The sequence below is a fragment of the Oryctolagus cuniculus genome, chromosome 5, assembly GCF_964237555.1.
Source record: "Oryctolagus cuniculus chromosome 5, mOryCun1.1, whole genome shotgun sequence".
NCBI classification, from domain to species: domain Eukaryota; kingdom Metazoa; phylum Chordata; class Mammalia; order Lagomorpha; family Leporidae; genus Oryctolagus; species Oryctolagus cuniculus.
This window is the reverse complement of record NC_091436.1, coordinates 155,933,743-155,958,056: the sequence shown is the minus strand read 5'-3', so window position 1 is coordinate 155,958,056 and position 24,314 is coordinate 155,933,743. Positions and strand designations below refer to the sequence as shown.

Sequence of the window (24,314 nt, the reverse complement as noted above, 5' to 3'; positions counted from 1 at the left end):
TGGCTAGGGTGGGCTAATAGGGTAGAATTACAGCTTCCTATAATAGGGAAAGTTAAACAGACAAGCTCTCCTACCCCGAGGAGAAGGAAGCAGAGGTCAGTGCCAGTGGCTTTGAACATGAATGGCCCTTCCCCTCTGCTCCCTTTCGCATGTGCCCGGCAACAGTAGCAGACAGATGCCACACAAAGACAGACACACCTGATTAACCATGAATACAACAGCTGTCGGGGCCCCGCCGCCCCCGCTACCCACACCCTGGCTCCCCGTGTGGAGCTTCTCCTCTTTCTTTCAGCTAATGGGAGGAAACTAAACCTACCATTAAAAGCCGAGTTCCTGGGAGTGTGTCAGCAGCCGGCCTTTGTCTCTCTGCTCACAGACATGTAATAGGTACCTTCTGATTTGTTCTTTCATCTGAGGAAGAGTCGGGCCAACCGCTGAGCACACCCTTGACTCACAACCTGACACCCAAGACCAGCAGTGGGTGGGGCAAGATGGCGCCCACTCAACTCAGGAACGCGCGTGTGGACAGACAGTGGGGCCTTTCGCATGCACCTCGTGTTAGTCTCTCCTCTCTCCTCTTCCTTTTCATAGACCTGTCTCCAACCTGCTTGAATTCCCTGCTGCTAAAAGCATCCACCCATGAGACGAAACGACAAATAGGAAGTAGAACTCCATGAACTTGCTTACCTCATTCTGTTTAAAGCTGGAATTAACAAAGAAGAATCGGTCAGGTTGGTTTCTTTGTTTTTGTTTGTTTTATTTTTGTTGTTGTTTTTGTTTTTGTTTCTCTTAACCTTGAATTCAAGTTAACTTCTAAGAACCTTGACAACCTGATACAGAAAGGAAGCCAAGCATTGAACAGCAAATGATTTCTAACAACAGGAATAAAATGTACTGTGATTAAGTGAGCTTCCAAAATTCTATGGAATGGCAGTTAGAGCCCACAATGTGGATCTTCATTTGTCCTGTTTTTTAATGTTGTTTTGTTTTGGGACAATCTCGGGTTAACCTTGGTAAACCGGCATTTCTGTTTCTTCAAGTTGCTCTCCCTATTATCAAAAAGTCCCTTAAATAGTTACAAAGAGAGACTCGGAAAAATGAGTGCAGATCACTCTGCCAACACAAACCCTCTAACATCATGATGGGATGACAAGTGGGTAACTTAATCCCACAAAAATGCAACAAGTATCTCTTATTTTCTCACAGAAGCAGAAAACCAGTGGAATAATTCAAGCTGCCTTCTGAAGTCTCATAGTTTCCAGTGAAGGCCCAGATGCAATATGCACTTCTACCTCTACCAAGAATTTGGCCAGAAAGCCCATTTAAGATGACCAAGAATAGGGAATCTAATTTTGTGTCAGGTAACAGAGAAGTCCCGAGACCTAAGCTCGTGTAGGGCACCAGAGTGCACTGGTAGCTTCCAGTGGTTAGTAGCTCTGGGCTCATCTTTCATCCATTGATGAGTAGTAGCTACATCTACTAGCAAAGCAACCTAGGGTCACACCTGAGGATAGCCACTGTTCTCTTTGCCATTAAAACCAGCTCTATAACTCTTCTCCTGGTATCTAAATATCGCTTTCTCTTGCCTTCCAGAGCTCACAATTTCAGCAGAGTAAGCCTGTTTTCAATTCTCAACTTTTCACACATGGCAAACGAGTAGAACTTTGAACACTGTGATCATCTGGCTGATGAGCAAGCTGTTTTCCATTTCTGGCAACAAATACTTCTGGCTGATCATGATGGGAGGAAAAGGATGAAAATATACTCTGGTTGGGTATCGCTGATAACATTTGTCATCTTTGCTGCTAAAAAAAAACTGGCTTAGAAGATTCTCCTTTGGTGTTGTAGAAAATCATAAAAAGAGTTGATACCACCATTGAGACACCAAATACATTGCATTCATAAGTGAAACAGAATTTGCCATAACAAAGGCAATGTCAATAATGAGACAGAGTAAGGCGTGAACTGGGAGTCAGGACCCGGGGCTCCGCTGTGATTCCTTTGTGAGTCTCTCTTTACATGTCTCAACCTATCTCCCTATTTGTTCAGTGTCTAGGGCTGGCCTAATAGATACCACATAGAGGGGGAACATCAGCAGTACAATTCTGGAGGCCGGAAGTCCTGCATCAGGGTATTGGCAACCCTTCAGGACTCTCTCCTTGGCTTTAGATGCTGCCTTCTCCCCTTGTCCACACACGGCCGTCCCTCTCCAAGCATCTGTGTCCTTACGTCCTCTTATAAGGACACCGGTCAGACTGGGCTGGGGACTGCTCTCATGACCTCATTTAGGCTTCAGTTCTTCTTCACAGATCTCCAAATATGGCCACATTCTGAAGTATTAGGGGTTAGGACTTCAACATACAAATTCATGGTGGGGGTGGGGACAAAACTCAGCCCACCGCACCCTTGAGGGGCTCACTATTCAACTGAGTCAGCTCAGATCTACCTCAGCTCACACACACTCCAAACCTGAGGCCTGGATCCACAGACGTGGTGTGGGGAATGCTCATATGGTATGCATCTGGGAACGGGTCACTCCCAACAAAACAGGAAGAGAGTGAAATGGACAGCCAAGTCTCTGGGAAGCGGTCTCTCCTTGGGGGAGTCAGTCTTCTGATTCCAGGAAGTGGGAGAACCATGATATCACTCTCCTAAAGAATGAGAAAGATGGATAAACAGATTCCTTCCATTCTGAGTCGAAAGTGGCTTATTACTGTGCACCCAAGGACCACGGCCACTCACGAAAGCCCTTAACGAAAGGCTTTTTTCCAATCTAGCACTGAGAAATAGCAAAAAGCAAAGGAATGAATCATCACCAAGCAGACCGCTTCACGGTTCTTTCACCTGAACAAAAATGTTACTTCCTGCAAGAGAAAAAGTTGGTAGAGAAATGACTAACAGAGGTGACTGAGCTAATGCTGAGAACTTCAGGACAGCACGAACTGTAGAACAGTCAAGGTTAAATGTCACAGTGAAGGTGGGCGAGCACACCCCTGCAGGGAAACAAGGCGCAGGGAGAATCGTGAATAAGAGGCTTCCCAAAAAAGACATGAGTATGCAATTTTCCTGACAGTTTCACCAACATGCGCCAGTGGGTTGGGTATGATGACTCTAAACACCCTGTGACACATGTTTACAAAGGAACTTGGAGGCTTTCTTCTAAATGACAATCTCTTACTAATCACCCCCTCTGTACTGCCTTATGCAGCAAGGCAAGTCACCAGGGCTCTCTGGTGGAGAAGTGCTATTTAGTCATGTGTCATGTGCTGGCAGTGAATAGACAGTGACGGAAGGCTGACAGCTCATGGCGGCAGAGGTTCACAGAGAGGATGCAGCTCTGCATCATGGCATGAGTTATAGAACCACGTCTCCCAAAAAGATAAGTTGAAGCCTTAAGCCCCAATATCTTAGGATGAGACCTTATTGGTCGGGATGAGGTCACCTCCCAGTAGAGTGGCCCCTCAGTCTAATACATCTGGTGTCCTCCTAAGAAGAAGGAACGCACAAAGAACATCTAACAACAGAGTGAGAGATTGGAATGATGCATCTATAATCCAAAGACTACCAGCAAACCCTAGAAGCTAGAGGCTACAAGGAAGCATTCTCTTCTCCAGGTTCCAAAAGGCACACAGCCCTGCCAATGCCATGGTGTCAGACCTCAAGCCTCCAAAAGCATGAGAAAATAAACATCTGTCACGTTAAGCCACCTCATTTGTGGTTCTTTGTAAAGGCAGTTCTAGTGAATGAACGCACACATCATACATTGTGGTAAACCCAAAGAGCTATGCCCTATACCTTCTCTAGCACCAAGGTTTCTAGCATAATGCTCTTCAAAGGCCTCCGCTCACAGGAACTTGACCTTTTACCAGTTTTGAAAAACCACACATGCCCTTCACTGGTCTTCCACCCTCTCATCTCTGACATGTCGCATAAAGACTGCACAGATCAGAGCTGGGGACAGACCAACTGCCTGTTTTCCTTGCTGACTTCCTCTGGAGTCCTAGCCTACCCCTGGCCAAGAGAACTTTGGGCAAGTCTCCAGGGTGCCACCTTTTCAGCTATAAAATTAGGGACCTAAGCTAATGCAATCTTAGTCTAGAACTTGGTAACCAGGACTCCAGTATCACCGATGTTTTCAGATGATGATTAAGGAAAAGAGCAAACATGTAATCAGCTTCCTTCTCCCTTATGCTATTCCTAATTTCCTGTTATAAAATGAAATGAGAATGGGGCTGGCACTGCGACACAGTGGGTCAAACTGCTGCCTGCAGCACCAGTATCCCACATGGGCACCAGTTTGAGTCCCAACTGCTCCACTTCTAATCCAGCTCCCTGCTGATGTGCCTGGGAAAAGCAGCAGAAGATGGACCAAGTGCTTGGGCCCTTGCTCCCATGTGGGAGACCTGGATGAAGCTCCTGGCTTCCACCTGGCCCAGCCATAGCCATAACAGCCATCTGGGGAGTGAACCAGTGGATTCAAGCGTATGTTCTCTCTCTAAATCACCTTGCAAATAAAATGAGTAAACCTTAAAACAATGAAGTGGGAAATATTTTTGGATAAATAGGAAGTAGCAATAGGAAAGAGAAACGGCACCAATCCAAAGTACATGCTTCAAACTATAGTCGGAGCAATTCATTAGTTAATCAATCAATATGTATTGATGCCTAGTGACAGACTACACAAGGACGATGACCAGGCCACACATAAAAACTGAACAAATTCAACTCTGACCTTCAATCGGACTGGAAATCAACCACTGTCGACAGCCATAATGCCATTGTAAGTCAGGCTTGCAGGAAATCAGACCTCCATCTCTCATCAACAATCCAGGAAGCCAAGTAACAACTCCTATAACGATTGTCCCAAAATGGCCAGAACTTTATCAATAACTGAAAGCTTCCTTAACTTTTGTCATTTTTTTTTCCAACTTAGCACCAACCAGAGAAAGCCAGACATGTACCCTGACCGATCATATTGGATGTCCCAGCTCTAGTTAGCTGTTGCCAGCTTCCCTCAGCCAACGGCATCTGGACAGGGCATGCCTGAGCCCTCCCTTTGTTCCACTGTGGGCTTCCCCACTGCTCTACCTGTCCTGGAGTCACTGCCAGACACAGATGATGGTAGCTAACACCTTGCACGGAATCAACAGCTTTTTCTCATTCTTTTCTGCTTGGTCTTCATCTATTTCCACACTCTCCAATGCTATTCTATGCTAGACTCACAGAGGGTAGGGAAATACACAGGGCAGGATAATACACAGACCTAAACTTAAACTCAATAAACTTACCATCTTTGGAATTTGAGATAAAATGCAGATAGCAAGAACAACCGACACAATGGCTAAACAAATCATCAAAAACAATCAGGAATAATAAGTCTCAAAAACAAGTATGAGACAATGGGTACAGAAGTTTGGGAGAGAGAGCTTACTTCAAGGCTGAGGAAGTCAGATATGAACTGGATTTCCATGTGCAGACAAATTATTCTAGTTACAAGGTTCCACCCTTGCCCTAGTAACAGTTACTCAAACTTGAAAGTTGGTGAGAGCGTGAGAGCAGGAAGGGGTCTTGGCAGGAAAATTGCTTGTTTCATGTCTGCACGGACTGTCACCTGAAGGGCAAATGATGCATTGAGAAGTCCCCTCCTGTGCCTGCACAAGGCCTGAGTCAGCACCTCCCACTAGTCATAAAGCCGCAGACAGGACACCCTCGCCCTGTTAGTGTCTTAGTTAAGTTCAGCTGTGTTCCCGTTGGCACGTCTTTCCCCGCAAATGCTTGGCTACCCACCAAGAGTAGATCTGACTCCACACCCAGTGACTGTTGAGGGCCCCCCTCAACAGCCTTCCTGGCTGCTGAGATTTCAGGGTAGCCAATACAAAAGGACACCTCTTCCCTGCCCGAGGTCTGGCCCAACTATGAGGCATGCGAATCAGAGAAAGGGAGAGAAATTTACCTCCATTCTTTCAGTTGACACAGTCTTTGTTGGAGAGCATGTCCTAAGGCCTGTGGGCTTGGTAACACCTCTCATCCACCTGCAGTCACCCAGCCAGAGCCAGGGAGTCCCGACAGCCAGAACACTTTGCCACATAGGGATCCGCCTCTTGAGTCTAAGGGCTGAAGCAGCTGAGAATGCTTTCTTTCTCCAGGCTCTTCCCAGAGAGAGAGAGGAGCATGTGAGACACACACATCTCCCAGAATGGCTGAGGTTCCCCCTCCTTCATTTCCGTGGAGAGAGCCCATGGGACTAGTCCATGAAAACACGCTCCTGGTGGAAACAAGAAGTCCCCATCAAACACCTAGACAGACAGGGGTAAGTCTCGGCAGGTACCAAACCCACACAGACACACGCATGGCTACTGATGCTGTGGTTATGTTTTGTCATGCTGGGATTTGTGACAACTTTGAAGTTTGAAGGGCATGCATGCACTCATGGAGAAAATCTCCCAGGTGAGGACTGCCCTCAGCAAGGGCAGTGTTGATCGCCAGTCCCATGCGTCAGGATCCCAAGTCCCTAGCCCAGCAAGGACGTTAAGCAGCCATAAAATTATCCCAGGTCTCCTAGCCACCAGGTGTTCTGTTCCCGAGGATGCACCTGCTCCTGTCCTGGCACATGTGTAACATGGGAGGTGAACTTGGAGGGGTCCCTGAAAAGCTCCTGTCCATGTCACAGAGGCCCGCAGATGGGTCCACCTTAAGAGAGGATATGAGTGTTTTCCTACAAAATGGAAAAACTGTGGACCAGTCTTCTGTCGCCACGTAGAACTTCTAGCATCAGAGGATTCATCTAAGAGTAGACCTGGTGAAAGTGAAACAGAAGGGTGGAGTGGCGAGCTGAAGGGTTGGGAGTTACTGACTCAACCTGGACAGCACGTAGCCAGGGGCTTCATGACACCTTAGTGACTCAGTGCACTGACCACTCTGGGACAGATGCCCCTTCTCTCTACTGTCTGCTCCCCGTTCGCAGCAAGGAGCCGGGCACTGTGACAGAGTGACAGACACAAAGACAGGTGACTCTGCCTCTGACCCTCAGGGAGACTCCAGCAGGCTGGGCAGATGCTTGGATACGGGTTGTTACATGCAATGAGAGAGGTGCTGAGGTACATAGAGGGGCAGGCGTTACGATGCAGTGTGGGATGCTCAGAGCCCACACTAGAGTGCCTGGGTCCCAACCCTGGCCCCTCTTCTCATTCCAGCTTCCTGCTAATGCTCCCCCTAGGAGGCGGCCGGTGATGGCTCAGGTACTTGGGTCCCTGTCAACCACATGGAAGATCCTGGCTTCATCCAGGACCAACATCAGCTGTTAGAGGCATTGGAGTAAATCAGTGGATGAAAGATCTCTCTCTCTCTCTCTCTCTCTCTCCCTCCTCTGCCTTTCAAATAATAACAATAACAATAACAATAATAAAAAAGTATGGGTTCTTAAGCAAATAAATACAAGGAGCATTCAAGGAGCCCAGAGGATGGAGTGCTAAGTTAGGGAGGGAGGTAAGGGGTCTCAAGGGGCTCCTCTGCTGGGTCCACAAGAAACAGACTCAGAGGCAGATAGCTCTGTGTGCCAGAGATTTCCTGGAGAGTGCTCACTTGTCAGGGATGAGGGATGACGGAGTGGGCAGAGGGAGGGATGGTGCTGACAAGAGGCCTCCGCTGATCCCAAGGGGAGCTGGCTCTGAAGCTGGCTTGGCCTTTCAGTATCATCCTTGCTGAGACAAGGCCAAGCCTGCCCCACACGGGAGAGTGTTGTGGCCTTGGGCAGCGTTGCTCCCTTGAGCAAAGGGCAAGTCCAGTATGGGAGCCCTCTATGAGCCAGCAGCAAGCAGTACCCCAGTACTGAGCAATGAGTATATTGGGGCTAAAGGGGCAGTTGGGGCAGGATGCCACAGCATCCACCACGGGGAGTTTGCAGAAGACAAGTGAGCTGAGCTGTGTTCTGGAGTGTGCAAATACAGACAAGGAGAGAAAAGTGTCCTGGGCCAAAAAGGCAACAGTGAACACCGCTGGAAAACTGCCAGTCATCCAGCAGGACTGGAGGGTGGGGCCAAAGGAGGAGAGTGAGGAGACGGGCCAGGAAAGAAAAGCCTACTGCCAGCTAAAGGCTCCGGATTCTTATCTTGGAATCAAGAGTAAGGCCAGTGAAGAATTCTCACCATCACTTTAAAGTTATTTTCTGTTTTTTTTTTAATGTTTGTTTATTTGAAAGAGAGAAAGACAGGAAGACAGAGAGAGATCTTCCATCTGTTGGTTTACTCCTCAAAATCCTGCAAAAGTCAGGGCTAAGCTTGGTGGAAGCCAGGAGCCTGGAAATCTATGCAGGCCTCCAACATGGGTGGCAGGGGCCCAAGGACTTGAGCCATCATCTGCTTCCCCCGAGGGTGTGCATTATCAGGGCTCTGGATCAGAAGCACAGGAGCCGGGATTTGAACCAGGAACTCCAGTATGGGATGCAGTTGTCCCACGCGGAGCCCTAACACGCTCCACCACAACACCCACCCTTATTTTCTAATTTACGTGGTTGAAAATGTGGAAAATGAAGTAAGTACAAAGGTGAAAAAAAGTACCTATAATCCTGCTACCCAGAGTAACTGTAATTAACATTTTGGTTTCCTTTCGGTATTTTACTATTTCAGAGATCTGTATCTAGGCAGAGAAAGTTTTTTTAAAAACTCAGACGGATTTTATTATAGCACCATTTGTACCTTGCTTGTCTGATTTATATATAAGTGTCTTCATGACATTAAATATTTTTCGAACACATGATTTAAATAATGGCAGTGTTTTATTATCAGATTTACCTATTGCTTCCCTTATTATTGGACAATTAGATTTCTTTCCAAGTCTTTGTCTACAATTCTTACTATATCCCTAAGATAATCTTCAAAAAAGAGAATAATCGAGTTGAAAGAGAGGAACCTTTTAAAGCTGAGAACACCAATGTAGAAGGCTGAAGAGATAAAGCAGGATGCAAAGAAATGGATTTTCTTTATTTCTTTTTGTTTGTTTACTCACTCCTCCATCTCTAGTGGAGAAGACGGGCAGAGATCCATCACTGATGGCTGTTTCAGTTAGCCGAGGCATTGCGAAGATCATGTAAGGTATTGTCTATCTGCTTATGAAGCTTAGTCTGCCCTTACCATCACAGCTGGAGTAGTCAGATTTCAAGTTTCCCTCCCTGCCGGAAAGGCTCTCAAAGCCCAAAGCCTGGCATCAGCTGACCTTTGGGGTCCCTTCTCCTAAAATCCTTGCACACTGTCTCTGCAGGTGTCCCTCATAAGCAAGCAACGTGATTAGCAGGGCTCCCAGCATAAGGCTCCTTCCTCTAAGGCAGACAGAAGGAAGACTCTTTAAGCCTCCTATTGACATAACAGAAATTTCCCCAAATGCTCTCAAATTTATCTTTATTTGTGCGGCTGCCTATAAATTACTTTCTCATGGGATGTGGTTTGAATTACAGCAACAATTCCTTCCTTCCTCCATGGGCTGCCAGCTCTTCCCCAGGGTCGCGGGGTGCTTCTTTTTGATGTTCATATCCTAATTTTAATCCAACTGTTATGTTCTGTCAATAGTCCCTGGAGCCTCCATCAGACATAATTCTCGGGCAACAGGAAGCTAGGTTCCGGTAATGGGACCAGTTCCGTTCGTTAGGACCCTTCTCATAACAAGCTCTCGTTGCACAGCCTTCTCGACATGTGTTTATAATCACTCGGAGCTATCTCTATGGCAGTGTGAGTTCCCCTCCCTCTGAAGCTGCCCGTGGGGCAGTGCTCAGAAGTTTAACCTGTCCCTGGGTTTGGTTTTGTTTTCTAATCTGGCATCTCAGGAGGCAGAAAAACAGAAAATCAGTATCAAGAGGTCTAGATTCCTGGCAGGGTTCTGCCACTAATGTCCAGGAGGCATTTGCCTTCTATGCACCTATCCCACAGACTCGTCCAGAGGATAAAACAAAACGGGACGACTCATCGAAACAGAAAGCAACACGTACGCTTGCATGGATGCAGATGCTGTCGGACTGCAGTAACCTTGTTTATAGGAGTAGAGTGAGCAACAATCTAGTCCTTAAATGCATTCATTCAAAAAATATTTGTTAAGCCTACCAGGGACAGCAGCAAGCACTTGGAGAACAAAGGAAAATGGGATACACCCCATGCGTGCCATCCAAGGGTGCAGAGACCAGAGGGCTAGAGCAGACATAGAAAAAGCCAATGTAGCAATGAGAAGGCACGGCCTGACCTTTGCAAGGTCACATGGGAACTCAGAGAAGGAGGCCACTAACCCTGCCTGAGGAGGTCAGCAGGAGTAAGAGGCTACAGGTGATGTCTGAACAGACTCTCAGGACCAGAGAGATAATGCCCAGGCAGAAAAATGAGGAAAGAAAGCATCACTTGCAACGCCCCCAGAAAGCAGCAGCAAGAAGCATATGGCACAGTGAACTTGATCGTTTGAGAAGAGCTTGCTTATCAAGGGATCATGTTCAAAGGTAGGGGCGGGGTGGAGGGAAACCACAAGGGGCCCTGTTGTCTTCCTTAGGCTTGGAAGGGAAAGGAGAGAAACATTACTAACACTTGGAAGAGAGGGCGTGTGGGGAAGGCGCTCGGCTCGGAGCCATCAGCATCACAGGAAGCAGCCAGCCTGCGGTGACTCTGGGGAAGGAGTTAGGGGGAGACGTGACTCTACCGGCTTCCACCTCGTTGGTCAAACCCAGTGAGAAGACAGAGGGCAGAAGGCTTCTGGGGAGAAGGAAATGGAGAAGGGCAGCCCTGCAGGGACGGGGCAAGCTGTCTAGCCCTAGACAATAGTGCCTAGAAAGCAAGCAAGCCTCGCTTCCAGCCTTGTTACTTCCTGACGAGACTGACCAGATTGGGACTGCATGAATCTCACTAGAAGAAAGGGAGCTGCAGGAACAGCTGGAGGCAGGGGAGGGCAGTGAAGGCGTGATCCAGGGGAGAAATACCCCAGGATGGCATAAAAGGTGGCAATGAGGAGGAGGAGTGGATTCAGAGAACACAAGGCAGACACAGTCCAAGGGGCTTCGTGGCTCTCTTCTTTCGTTCATGTTGAGCCCATCAGGTGATAAAACAAGGGACCAGGGTGACTCTGTAGGACAGATGCTGATATGTTTGGTGTCTGAGACACCTTCCCTTGAGCAGGTCATTCAGGTGCTACCCAATCCCTGGATTTGGAAGCCAGGACCCTATGACAAGCGGTTTCATCCATGTCAATTATGTCCAAACCCATCATCTGACATGCAACACATGGCAACGTACAGATTGGATGATGGCTTCAAAAAAAAAAAAAAATGTGTCCAGCTCCCAGACACTGTGAATGAGACCCCATTTGGGCAAGCGGTCTTTGCATATGTAATTAAGTCAGGAACCTAGAGATAATTCTGGATTATCAGGTGGGCTCTAAGGGCAATGTCCTCATGAGCGCCAGAAGAAAAGAAGACACAGACATATACAGGGAAGAAAGTCAAGTGAAGGTGGAGGAAGAAATTAGGGCTACACAGTTCCAAGTGAAGGAACTACTGAAGCCACCAGAATCCAGAAGAGGCTGGAAGGATCTAGAACATTCAGAGGGAGCACAGCTCTAAGACAACTTGATCTCAGACTCCCAGCCTCCAGACCAATGAGACAATACATTTCTGTTGCTGAAGCCATACAGGTTTATGGCGCTTTGCTATGGCAATCCTAAGAGACTAACGCAGCCCTGAACCAAAGAAAACCACATTCTGGGGACCTGAGGTCTGGGCTCTCAGGGAAATAAGGTCCAGCTTCATGCACTATTGTTCCACTGGTATCATGGCTTGGGTCACAGCTGGCTAAAAAAGTCCAAGTTTTAGGTCGACTAAAGCAAGGTAGCAAAGTATTCAAATACCACGTGAATACGCCTCAGGTGTGCACAGCACTACAGGACATGCACCACACAGACAAGTGAAACCAGCTGAAACTGCAGGAAATTTTTGCAGCTCTACCAACCCTTACCCTCACCCACACACAAAGCAATCTCACTAAAACACCAGGAAAGGCTTTTAAAAAAATGATTTATATATTTGGCCAGCGCCGTGGCTCAATAGGCTAATCCTCCACCTTTCGGTGCCGGCACACCAGGTTCTAGTCCTAGTCGGGGCGCCGGATTCTGTCCTGCTCGCTCCTTTTCCTGTCCAGCTCTCTTCTGTGGCCCGGGAGTGCAGTAGAGGATGGCCCAAGTGCTTGCGTCCTGCACCCCATGGGAGACCAGGAGAAGCACCTGGCTTCTGGCTTTGGATCAGCGTGATGCGCCGGCCGCAGCAGCCATTGGAGGGTGAACCAATGGCAAAAGGAAGACCTTTCTCTGTGTCTCTCTCTCACTGTCCACTCTGCCTGTCAAAAAAAATGATTTATATATTTATTTGAAAGAGTTACAGAGAGAGGGAGAGACAGAGAGAGAGGTCTTCCATCTGCTGGTTCACTCCCCAGATGGCCGCAACAGCCAGAACTGCATCAATCCGAAGCCAGCTTCTTTCCGGTCTCCCACATGGGTGCAAGGGCACAAGGACTGGGCCATCTTCTGCTTTCCCAAGCCATAGCAGAGAGCTGGATCAGAAGTGGAGCAGCCAGGTCTTGAACTGGATGCCGGCACTTCAGGCCAGGGCTTTAACCCGCTGAGGCACAGCGCTAGCCCCCAGAATGACTCTTGACCCCACACAGTTTCTATCAGGCTTTGCCTAAAAATTCAGCTGCCTCCATAACACACAATCATTCGCCCTAGAAGAAATATATAAGAACTAAACTTTTTTTTTTTATGTCTCATGTTCTGGGTACTACAGTTGGTCCAAATAAAATAATATTTACAAAAAAGCCAGGTAGTCATAGACACCTTGAAATAGGCTGCAAGGTGATTATAATTATGTGGATATCAGCTTTCAGTTTGCCAACTAAGCTTCATGCCTTTATAGGAAAGAATGTCAGAGATACCCTGGCATACAGGATGCTATGGTTTAGAAGCAGTTTGTCTCTGCCAAAACTCAGGTTGAGACTTGATCTCTCATGCAGAAGTGCTGAGAGGCGGTGGGGCCTCTAAGAGGGATTAAGGTCTTTCTTGCACACTGGATTAATTCTAGAGGGTTGTTTCTAAGGGAGTTGAACTTTCTGGGCTTTTTCTGATTTCCTGTCTTGTCATGTGAATGTCTGCTACTTCACAACCTAACAGGAAGGCTCTCACAAGAGGCTGCACAGATCTGGGTGCCATTCTCTTGGACTTCCTAGGCTCTAGACAAGAGCAAGATGATCGTGCTTTCTTTATAAATTGCCACTGTGTGTTATTTGGTGACGACAAGAGAAATTATACACAGGTATTTGGTTGCAAGAGACTGCTAGAAAAGATTTCATGCCATTGCTTGGGTCTCTATGCTTGGATGGTGTCATTGAACAAACAGGAGGACCCAGTGGAAGAACATGTCTGATGATGTTGAACTAGTAGATAATAGGGACCATTTTCAATTATGCTGAATTTAAAATAGCTGAGGTCACCAACTACAACTGGAGCTTAAGAGTAAAGTTTCAGTGATCATTCCAGCTAATTGTTGCTTTCCTCTGCAAAAGCAGAACTTATTCACATTCTTTTGCTGTCTTTCCAAAAATCATTACCCTATGAATCACAGATTCTGATTTCACTTTTATATAACTCAGGGTCAGTCCTTACCAAAAATCAAGGTTTCTGTTTGAATACACCTTGTTCCCCACCCCCACTCATGTAGCTAGTGAAGCCCATTCCTAGCTCCCAGAGTATGCTCTTGGTAGTCTAAAGTTATAAGAGTAATTGTATCCTCCTGTTAGGAATAAAACTTGCCTTGTGACTCAAGTCTGGCCAGTGAGACAGAAGGGCTAAGCTGAGAAAGCAGGTGCATTGCTCTTTTGGAGAAGGATTGGACACCAGCTCTCACACTCTCTGGACTACAGCACTGGCGATCATCCTAGACCTCCTGGAGGGCCTGCCCCAGGATCGAGTCAACGTGGAGAGATACAGACAACCTGGTGCCTACAAGCATCATTAAACCACCAGATCAACCTCTACCGAGCCTTACTGCCTAGGCATTTTCACACGTTCTGGTAATCGCCAGTGCAAGCACCCTAGCCCCATGAGTGGGTGTCTTTTGAAACCACATTACCTAAGACCTCTCCTGATAAGGTTCCTGTCACTTGTCAGTTGTCACTTCTCAAGGACTCGTGAGACCACACACATTAAAGCCTCTGGCCACTGCTTAGCGCACATTAAGTACTCAGTGAAGTAGTTTCCGTTGCTTTGTCTTGCTTTTCAGTTTGAGCACTCTCTCTCCCAGATCCCCACCACTGCTTTGAAACATTTTGGTGTAACAGCCAGGTCCCAGCAGGCCTCCAACAGTCCAGTGGTCGGATATCTCACCACCTGGGGGTTCCTCTGCCTGGGAACCCCGCGACCCCCCAACCAGTGGATGCACTCCTTGCTTAGTGCACTGCGACCGTGGTTCCTCACAGAGGTTCTGCCGTTCAAAAGGATTCGCGTAATGAAGAATAACAGACACCTGTCTGACTATAGGCATGTGAAATGCGGTTTCCAATCACTCAGGGGCAGTTCAAGGTACTTCCAGCCTCAGTCATCATTGCCAGTAGCGGGCTTCACGCTGCAGCTATACAGAAACACCGGTGACTAGAGATTTCCACTACTAGATGTGAGATGAGCAGGATCCGGTATTACTAATGAAGGCCAAGAACTCTGAGCAGTAATTTGCTAGAAAATAGGAGACCAATGGATTTCCCCCTCTCCTTCCTGCTACATGGCCTACTTCTGGGATCTGGCCCATCAGAAGATGAGGGCGGGCGGGAAGGAGAGGGGAAGGGATGGAGAGTCGTAAACGGAGTCAAACTCTCCCAGGCTCTAACACTGCCCATAAAGGTCTGCTCTATAGCATGTCCTGAGAAATCCTCCAAAAACACACTCGGGCTTCTTCTGTTGCCTTTAGGGTTAAAATCCATCCCGATCTGATACATCCTGGACTACTGGGCATACAAATGCAGGTCTGAGGCCAGCAGCCTGGCTGGAACACTCCCTCCCATTCTTGCTGGTAACTCATGACGGTGATTCCTGGCTTGTCATGCAGAGATCCACGGCGCCTGTCTTAGCTCACCTTCTTCTGCTTCTTTGGGGGGATGCAGAGACCCACGAACACAGAGACAGATAAAGGATCAATATGCTTCCAGCCTCTCCCCTCCCCACACAGGCTATATACACAAGGCCCTGTCACTTCCCACGTGTCAAGGAGCATTGACATTCAAGAGAGAATTGACATTCAAGAGAGAATGGGAGGGTGGGACACTGGAAAGGGGTGTCGTACTTTCACAAAGTTAACTAAAACTGAACGCCCTTAACAAGGCAAAGAAGACTTGGAACTTCATAAAATAAGAGACTGCTCTGATTATTGTCTTAACTACCAAAAGTTGCAATGTTCTGTGAGCTTTAAAAAAATGTTGTGGCACAGCAGGTTAAGCCACTGCTTGAAATGCTGGCATCCCATGCTGGAGAACTGGTTTGAGTTCCAGCTGACCCATTTCCAATCCAGCTTTCTGCTAATGCCTCTGGGAAGCAGCAGAAGATGGCTCAAGTCCTAGAGCCACTGCCACCCACGTAGGAGACCTGGATGGAGTTCCGGGCTCCTAGCTTCCCAGATACTGCAGCCATTTAGGGAGTGAACTCGTGGGTGGAATATATTTTCCCCACCCCCACCCCATCACTCTGCCTTTCAAATAGATAAATAAATCTTAAGAACAATCTTGCTATGCCTGTCCAGATCTTGGTTTCAGGTATACTGAATGCCCTTTCCCCCAGAAAGGCCTTAAAATAGCCTGTAATACTTAAATAGACGTTTATCCCTCTGTGACATAGTCACTTCCACCTGGACTTTAGGCAGTGCGAGAACACTTCACACATAAAATGAACCCAAGCTACTCACAGAAGGGAGACCTACAGCATCCTTGGTTACTGCGGGCCAAAATCTACCAGCTGACCAGAACCCGGATACAACCAGCCCAGCCAGCAGTCAGGAGTTCCCTCACAAGCACACAGAATGCTAAACTCATTTGGAAAAAGATCCCATGCACATTTTTCTTTGACAAAGGCCCCTTGGTGACCCAGCCTCCACGTCCAACAATGGACACTCAGCAGATCCTGCTTCCCTCGAGTGCTTAGTGCTTAAGAACTCCAGTTTCAATCCATGTTGCCAGAAACAACTTGATGGCCTTTCTGAACAGTCACCAAAGCTCTTGTAACCACACAGTCATTTTAAATTAACATCCTCATTTAAAATAATTAAACCGTATTCTTGTTTGTGATCAAAATTGATATTGGAACAGTGCATTCACCCTAGGCAGGGCGCTGACAGACAAACAAGAACTGCAACAGGAGGTGCACGTCCAGATGCGAGAAGGCAAGGCTGCTGGCGCCAAGGGAACAGTTTCTCCACACTGCTAATCACTCTGGATTGAACCTAAGTCTTGACTAGACAGAAGAACCAGTGGTAAATCCTCCTCCTTCAAAAGACTTCCGTTGCCAGCAAATACTGCTAGGAAGTAGAAACCTGGACAAAACAGAAGAGGAAGGCAAAGATTATTTGTTAAGCCAAAAACTGGAAACCACCAGAACAGCCTTTAGGAGGCCAATGGGGGTTCACCCATCCCGTGGGAGAGGCCCCACCCAGCAATAAAGAGGATGGAACTGTGGTCACACCACTCGGATAGGCTGCAAGGTTTTATGCTGGAAGAAAATACAAGCCAGTCTCAATGACTCACATGCTGCACAGTGTCACTTCAAAAGCATTATCACAACAACAGACGTGTAGGTTCTAGAACAGATCAGTGGTGACCCAGGGCTGGGGACTGTGGGAGGGTATGACAACAAAGGGGCACAAGAGGAAGATCTGTGTGGTGGAGAAGGAGCTTTCTCTCTGGATCGTCCGTGTTTGGGATGAAGGGGCGTAGTGTACCAGTGTCCACTTCCTGGCTTTGATGCAGAACAACGATGACATAAGAGTAATCACTGGGGAAACCAGGTGAGGGGTCCATGGGACCACTTAGTACTATCTTTGCAGCTTTTTGCAAATCTATAATCTTTCAACATTTAGAAGCAAAGAGAGAGAGGAGGGAGCAAAAAAAAAAAAAATAAGGGAGTAAGAAAAAGAAAGAAAAGGAAATAATATGGTATAGATATTGACAACCCCAAAGATGAAAGGTGACAGAGAAGATTTCGAATAAGGAACAGCAGAGCAAATATTACAGGTCACAGTCAGGCAAACTGACAGCCAGAAACTGTTTAGATTATAAATTGTGAATGAACTCAGTGGACAGCGAAAGGGAAAGATGGTTGAACTCTTCCCCTGAATGACAAGGGTGGAAGGGAGGCACAGTGAGCAAGAAGACACGGAATAAATGTGGCAGCTGTAGCCGTGGGGAGGCCTGGTGGGCAGGGGCAGGGGCAGGGGGGAGGGCACGCTCCTTAGGATGTGACGTGCATCACAGGAGACGGAGAAGCACAGCTGGGGAAACTGTCGGATCTATGCAGAAATACTGGAGGAGGCTGCACCATCGAAATCAGAGGTCAAAGGAGAAAAGGCAAAAATGCTTGGGCGTGAGCAGAATTACTGATGAAGTCATGATGAGGTCATGAGGGAACATCACTGTCAGGTAAGTCACAAGGAGGAAGAGCTATCTCAGGTTTAGAAAAATGACAGAAAGAAAAAAACACGGTTCTTCAGGGAAGAAAAATGACCTGCGACAAACCTCAATGACTTCTGGAAACGTCTTCCCTATGCGAGCCTACATACATTTCCCAGCTTTAACAAGTATCTTTGCTATATCCTAGCACATATCAAGTGTACAGCAAGCCCAATTTTCGCTCCACAAACATGATCTTAATGAGCACCATTCTTGCAAGAACAACACAAAAGTTCATGAGACTGGACTGCAGTAGGAAGGAAAGCATTGATGACCCAACTTTTGAGCAAACATCTCGCAGTCCTCCAGGACAAAGGACTGTGGTGCAGGATCCCATCCCAAGAGCATATGCACCCAACAATATTAAAATCTGCACACCGACGTAGTAATTCTAGGGGCCAGTGCTGTAGCATACAGGGTGAAGCTGCCACCTGCAGCATCGACATCCCATATGGGCGCTGGTTCAATTCCTGGCTGCTCCATTTCCAATCCAGCTCCCTGCCAGTGTAGTGTGTAGTAATTCTAGGATCTTGAAGTCTGACATTGAGTGTCCGCACCCAGTGCAAACCCAAGTTCTTGCCCTCTCAAGGACAGTAGCCTCTAAACAAAGGGAACAAAGAAAGGCAGCTGGCCCTCCTCCTAAAAGGAGAAATTATAAAAACAAAGCCCCAGTTTCTCTCCCAGCTCTGGGTAAACACCAACTCCAGATGCTTCGGAAACTTTCACTTATTTCACTGATCCCATCCCCAACATGTGGCTGGACAGGAATCCATTCATCTACACTGCTACCAAGTCCAACCTCTAACCTTAGGGAAGACAGCAAATCACCTGAAAATGAAGAAATCCAAAGCATATGGCAAACTTTGCCAGATATTATTTCCTGGTAAATTATGTTCCTGCAACAACACAAAGAAAGCCCTGTTATTCTGAGCAGTTGTTACACAAATCCCTTGCAAGGAAAGGTATGCATTTTGGGGTGATGCTTTGAGAAACCAGATCTGATCTAAGAATGAGCTTCCAAGTCCTGTGGATAGCTTGGTGCCAAGGACTGACAAGGAGGGCAGGAAAAGCTAAAATTTTCTGCAAAAGAACCATGGGAGGGTTGGGTGGGGGTGGATATTCTAGAATGGAGAACTTAGATGATACTTGTGTTTTTCCTCTGTTCTGTTGTTGCTTCTTCCTATGGGATATCCCTGATAATAGTTCTTCTCTCTGCAAAATATGTTGTTTCACTCTTTTACCAAATCACCAAAGGATCTCATTGCCACGACTTAAGATGCTGTATTTTGCAAAAAGGTTGGCCAGTGTAGCAGGTGAAACATGGAAGTGATATCTACATCCCTTTGCAATTAAATTTTTTGAAAAAGGTTTATCTATTTGAAAGGCAGAGTTACAGAGGCAGAAAAGTGTGTATGGAGAGAGAGAGAGAGAGAGAGAGAGAGAGAGAGAGAGAGAGTCTTCAATTGCTGGTTCACTCCCCAAATGGATGCAGTGGCTGGAGCTGGGCTGCTTCAAAGCCAGGAGCCAGGAGCTTCTTCCAGGTCTCCCATGTGAGTGTGGGGGCGGGGGGGGAGGGCAAGGACTTGGCCCATCCTCTGCTACTTTACCAGGCCACAGCAGAGAGCTGGATCAGAAGTGGAGCAGCCGGGACTTGAACCAGCGCCCATATAGGATGCGGGCACTGCAGGTGGTGGTTTTCCCCGCTACTCCACAGTGCAGCCCCTGCAATTAAATTCTACTGTGGAGACGGACTAGATCTACATGGTCACTTATGCTGAATCCAGGCTGTAAGTATGCTTTGTGTTAGAAAGCAATGTAGTCGACCACACACACATATGCACATGCGTACACACACACACACACACAAAAGCAATAGGTGGATACAAGTCACACTGGTTCTGTCAACATGTGCATCTGTGCGCCTGGGTGGGCAGTGCACAGAGCGGCTTTCCCGCAGGCCTGCAGGCAGCCTGGGAGGGGGATGAGACGTCCAGGAGTGAGGAGGCCTGTCCTCCAGTCCTGGCTCTGCTCTTACTGCTGAGCACCCTCCAAGGTATCTCAGCTGCCTGAAAAGTCACGGCAACAGAAGGAAGTGCGCCTTACAGACACAGAGACAAAAACATGAGGCACACAGCGGATGCAGAATCCAAGTCACTCCTAATTCCCAATCACGTAAATCTTAATCGACCAGAAAAAAAAATGCTAATGACACTACTCCCCGTTTAATCTACTTTCTCGCTAATCCCTGTGTCATAAAAATGCTGTCCTCTCTCCACTCAGCTCTGTCCTCTGGTGTTTCAACACCCCCTATAGCATATCATACTGCCCAGTTCTCAAAGAAACAACATGACAGTCATCTGTCGTCATAACTATGAGTGCTAGGGCACCTGATCTACGTGGTACAAGGTCACTGAGGTTATTGGTGGAGGACAGATGGCAGGATTGGGTGTCCAGTGCAGGACACTGACCCCATCGGGGCAGACAGCCCATTATTTTCCCACTTATCAAAGTGGCTTTATGGGGCCAGCGCCATAGTGGCTCACTTGGTTAATCCTCCGCCTGTGGCGCTGGCATCCCATATGGGTGCCGGGTTCTAGTCCCGGTTGCTCCTCTTCCAGTCCAGCTCTCTGCTGTGGCCCGGGAGGGCAGTGGAGGATGGCCCAAGTGCTTGGGCGCCTGCACCCGCTTGGGAGACTAGGAGGAGGCACCTGGCTCCTGGCTTCAGATCTGCATAGTTCCGGCGGGAGCGGCCATTTGGGGGGTGAACCAATGGAAGGAAGACCTTTCTCTCTGTCTCTCTCTCTCTCTCTCTCACTAACTCTATCTGTCAAATAAAAATTTTTTTAAAAAGTGGCTTTCAATGTTCCACCCTCTCTCCCACAACACCTCCAGAACAGTCTTGGTAAAATCTCTTTTATCATGCTCTTCCCACTCAAAAATGTATCAGTCTTTGAATCCACAAATACCTATTGGTTGGTACTCAATTATCAATACTGGTGATGGGTGCTTTACCCTTACAACACGAGACAAAAGCACACATGATGCCTCAGGGCCCCCCTTTGTGTCAGAACCTTTAGTTTGTAGCTCCAAGGGCATCTCCAGGGCTCTGAAGTAGAGCCCCCTTTGCAAGAGGGGGACGTGCATTTGGTGCAGCAGTTAAGACACCACTTGCAACACCTACATCCTGAATCGGAGTGCTGGCATCAAGTCCCAGCGCCTCTACTTTGGAGGAGCTTCTTGTTACTGCACACCCTGGGAGGCAGCAGGCAATAGTTCAAGTACTAGGGTCCCTACCTTTCACACGGCAGACCTGGAGGAAGTTCCAGGCTCCTGGCTTTGGCCTGGCCCAGCCCTGGATATTGTGGACATCTAGGGAGTGAACCAGCACATGCTTCTCTCTCTCTCTCTACCTTTAAAATGAAAAAATAATTAAATAAAAAGCAAAAAACATCATTAAAAAGTTGTAAATTTTTAAAAAATCACAAGAAAGAACTTTTAAAATATCAATTTTCTTTTCCATTGATCTTCAGCCAACTTTGGGCTGTGGCCCTTCCTCTGCTCTTGCGCTTTCTCACCAGGCACAATACTGGTTCCATCTCCCACTGCTGTGAGCACAGACCTTCACAAATATGTGGGTCCAAGTTAGACATGTAATCTTGATTCGACTTCTCCTAGGATCTCCGCAGCTTCATTGGCTTGATCTTTAGGCCTTTGGGTGACCTGATGGATAGAGCTGCTGGATCTAGCAGGTGAAAATCCGGGATCCTCAGGCGAGTGTTGTGGCACAGAGTTATGCCGCTGCTTGGGACATCAGCATCCCATGCCAAAGTGCCTGGGACCGATTCCCACTGCTGCTTCCAGTCCAATTTCCTGTGAATGGACACCATGGGAGGCAGCAGGGGATGGCTCAAGAACGTGGGTCCCTGCTATCCATGTGAGAGACACTGGAGGGAGTTCCTGGCTGCTGGTATCAGCCTAGCCCAGTCCCAGCTCTTGTAGGCATTTGAGGAGTAAATAAGCAGATGGAAGGTTTCTCCCTTTCTCTCTCTGCCACTCTGCCTTTCTTTCTGAGAGAGAGAGAGAGAGAGAGAGAGAGAGAGAGAGAGAGAGAAATGAATTTATTTGAATAGTAGAATGACAAAGAGAGATATCTTCCATCCACTGATTCACTCTCCTAATGGCTGCAATGGCTGAGACTGGGTCTCCCACATGGGTTGCAGGGGCCCAATTACTTGGGTCACCTTCCATTGCTTTCTCAGCAGGGAGGGAGCTGGATGGGAAGCAGAACAGCAGGGATTCGAACTGGTGATCTGATGTGGAATACCGGCATTGCAGGCAGTAGCTTAGCTCACTGAGCCACAGTGCCAGCCCCCACCCCCTCTTTAAGGATGTACTTTTCTCTGAAGGGAAGAGAGAACTTCTACTTTACCTATGTCCCTGTCTAAATACTGATGGAGTTTGTGGACTCAAAAGGCTTCCATAGCCTTGGCAGCTCATTTGAAGAGCCCTGGGTGATCACTGACATAATAAATAGGAGTGTCAATTGTTAAATCAACAACAGGAGTCACTGTGCACTTACTCCCTGTGTAGGACCTCTGTCTTTAATGAGTTGTGCTATGAGAATTAACAGTAAATCTTGTTTTCAAACAGTACTTTATACTTTGTGTGTCTGTATGGGTGCAAACTGTTGATACGAAATCAAAGTAAATTTTTACTTAGTATAAAGTTCGTTTTCTGTATATAAAATGAATTAAAAATGAATTTTAATGAAGAATGGAATGGGAGAGGGAATAGGAGGTGGGACAGGAGTGGGAGTGGGAGGGCAGATATGGGGGAAAGAACCACTATATTCCTAAAGCTGTACTTATGATATTTATATTCATTAAATAAAAGCTTTCTTTAAAAAATTGACAAAAAAAGATTTTATTTGAAAGAGTGACAGAAGGAGAGAAAGAAACAAAGACAGAATGATCTTCTACCTTTTCCCATTGGTTTACCAATCAAATGGCTACAACAGGCAGGGCTAAGACGAGATGGAGCCAGGAGCCAGGAACTCCATCCGCATTTCTTTTCTTAAAAAAAAAAAAAAAAGATTTATTTTATTTATTTGAAAGGTAGAGTTACAGAGAGAGAGAGAGCTCTTCCATCCACTGGTTCACTCTCCAAATGACTGCAATGGGCAGAGCTGGGCCGATCTGAAGCCAGGAGCCAGGAGCTTCACCCATGTGGGTGCAGGAGCCCAACCAGTTGGGCCATCCTTCTCTGCTTTCCCAGGCACATTATCAGAGACCGGGATCAGAAGTGGAGCAGCTGGGACTTGAAACAGTGCCCATACGGGATGCTGATGTCCCAGAAAGTGTCTTTACCTGCTACCTCACAATGTCGGCCCCTCCACCCGGGTTTCTCACTTGGGTTCCAGGACCCCAAGTACTCGGGCCATCAACTGCTGCTTTCCCAGGTGCATTAGCAGGAATCAGAAGCAGAGCAGCTGGAACATGAACCATCGCCACTCTACGGGGTATCACAAGCAGTGGCTCAACCCACTGCACCACAACACTGGCCCCCAACTCTTCCAAATTAATAATTAAAAAAATACAGGATGCTCAGTTAAATCTGAGTTTCAGATAAACAATGAGTAGCTTTTATACATCTCATCCAATATCGGAGGCATATTTATGTGGGAAAAATCATTGTTTATCTGAGCTTTATCTGGAAGCCCTATTAGTGAGTCACCTGAAACTGAACAAAGGGTTGGTTTATGTGCTCAGTGAGTGACAGCAGGACACCAGAGATGGCTTCTGCACAGCAAAACTGTGATAGTCACCAACTACAGGAAGGGGGAAGAGAGAGTACAGCAGCCCTGGCAACCTGTGTGGGAACGGTCTATCTGACACAGGAGGGCTTTGCCCCTTGCTGCTGAGTTAAGCTACTGATGGCATCTCAAGTGACAGTGCAAAGTAGTGGGATGGGATCAAGGAGGGAGAAAATACCGCAGAACAGTGGCAATCAACAACTGCCACCCTTCTGAGAAAGTGAACTGCCCCACAATGGTGTCACCAGCCCTGTCTTGTACACCTGTCCTCAATCCAGGTTGAGTACAGGCGGGAAGTATGGTCCAGTGGGCTCCCAAATCATCACTGCCCACTAGGCCATCCAGACCCTGGAGTCATAGCCCTGGGCATTTTGGGACAACTGAAAAATAAGCACCCACTCCCATCTCAAGATTCTGAGCAACTCCCACAGTATTCAAGAGAGTCAACCACGTGTTTTTCTACCTGGAGAATGTGGGCACCTTTTCTTTGTAATATGATTTCTTGGCTGGAGAGGAACTATTAGGTACCCTGAGATGCTCTGTAGAAATGCAAGATGATATTGTATTGTATTAATGTCACTTAATGGTAGCTGTCAATGATAGTGATGGAATAAATATGGAAAAGGAAATTACTGTAATTGATTGACAGCCTGGAATCTTCCATATTCGACCTAATGAGAGCAACCCCTGAACAGCAGCTTCCAGTGCAGGCTATTAATGCAAATCATATGCATCGTACTGGTATGCTGAATTATGCAATGCCATGCGAATGTCTAATCCATTTCACC

At 47.2% G+C, this 24,314-nt stretch overlaps 1 long non-coding RNA gene across 1 annotated transcript; it reads left to right on the top strand.

Annotated features, from left to right (window-relative positions):
* Positions 1-591: 591 nt before the first annotated feature.
* Positions 592-1,826, top strand: LOC138849709 (uncharacterized). The gene is made up of 2 exons (XR_011388791.1): positions 592-731; positions 1,594-1,826. It is a non-coding gene; the product is annotated as an uncharacterized lncRNA (long non-coding RNA).
* The last annotated feature ends 22,488 nt before the right edge of the window (positions 1,827-24,314 follow it).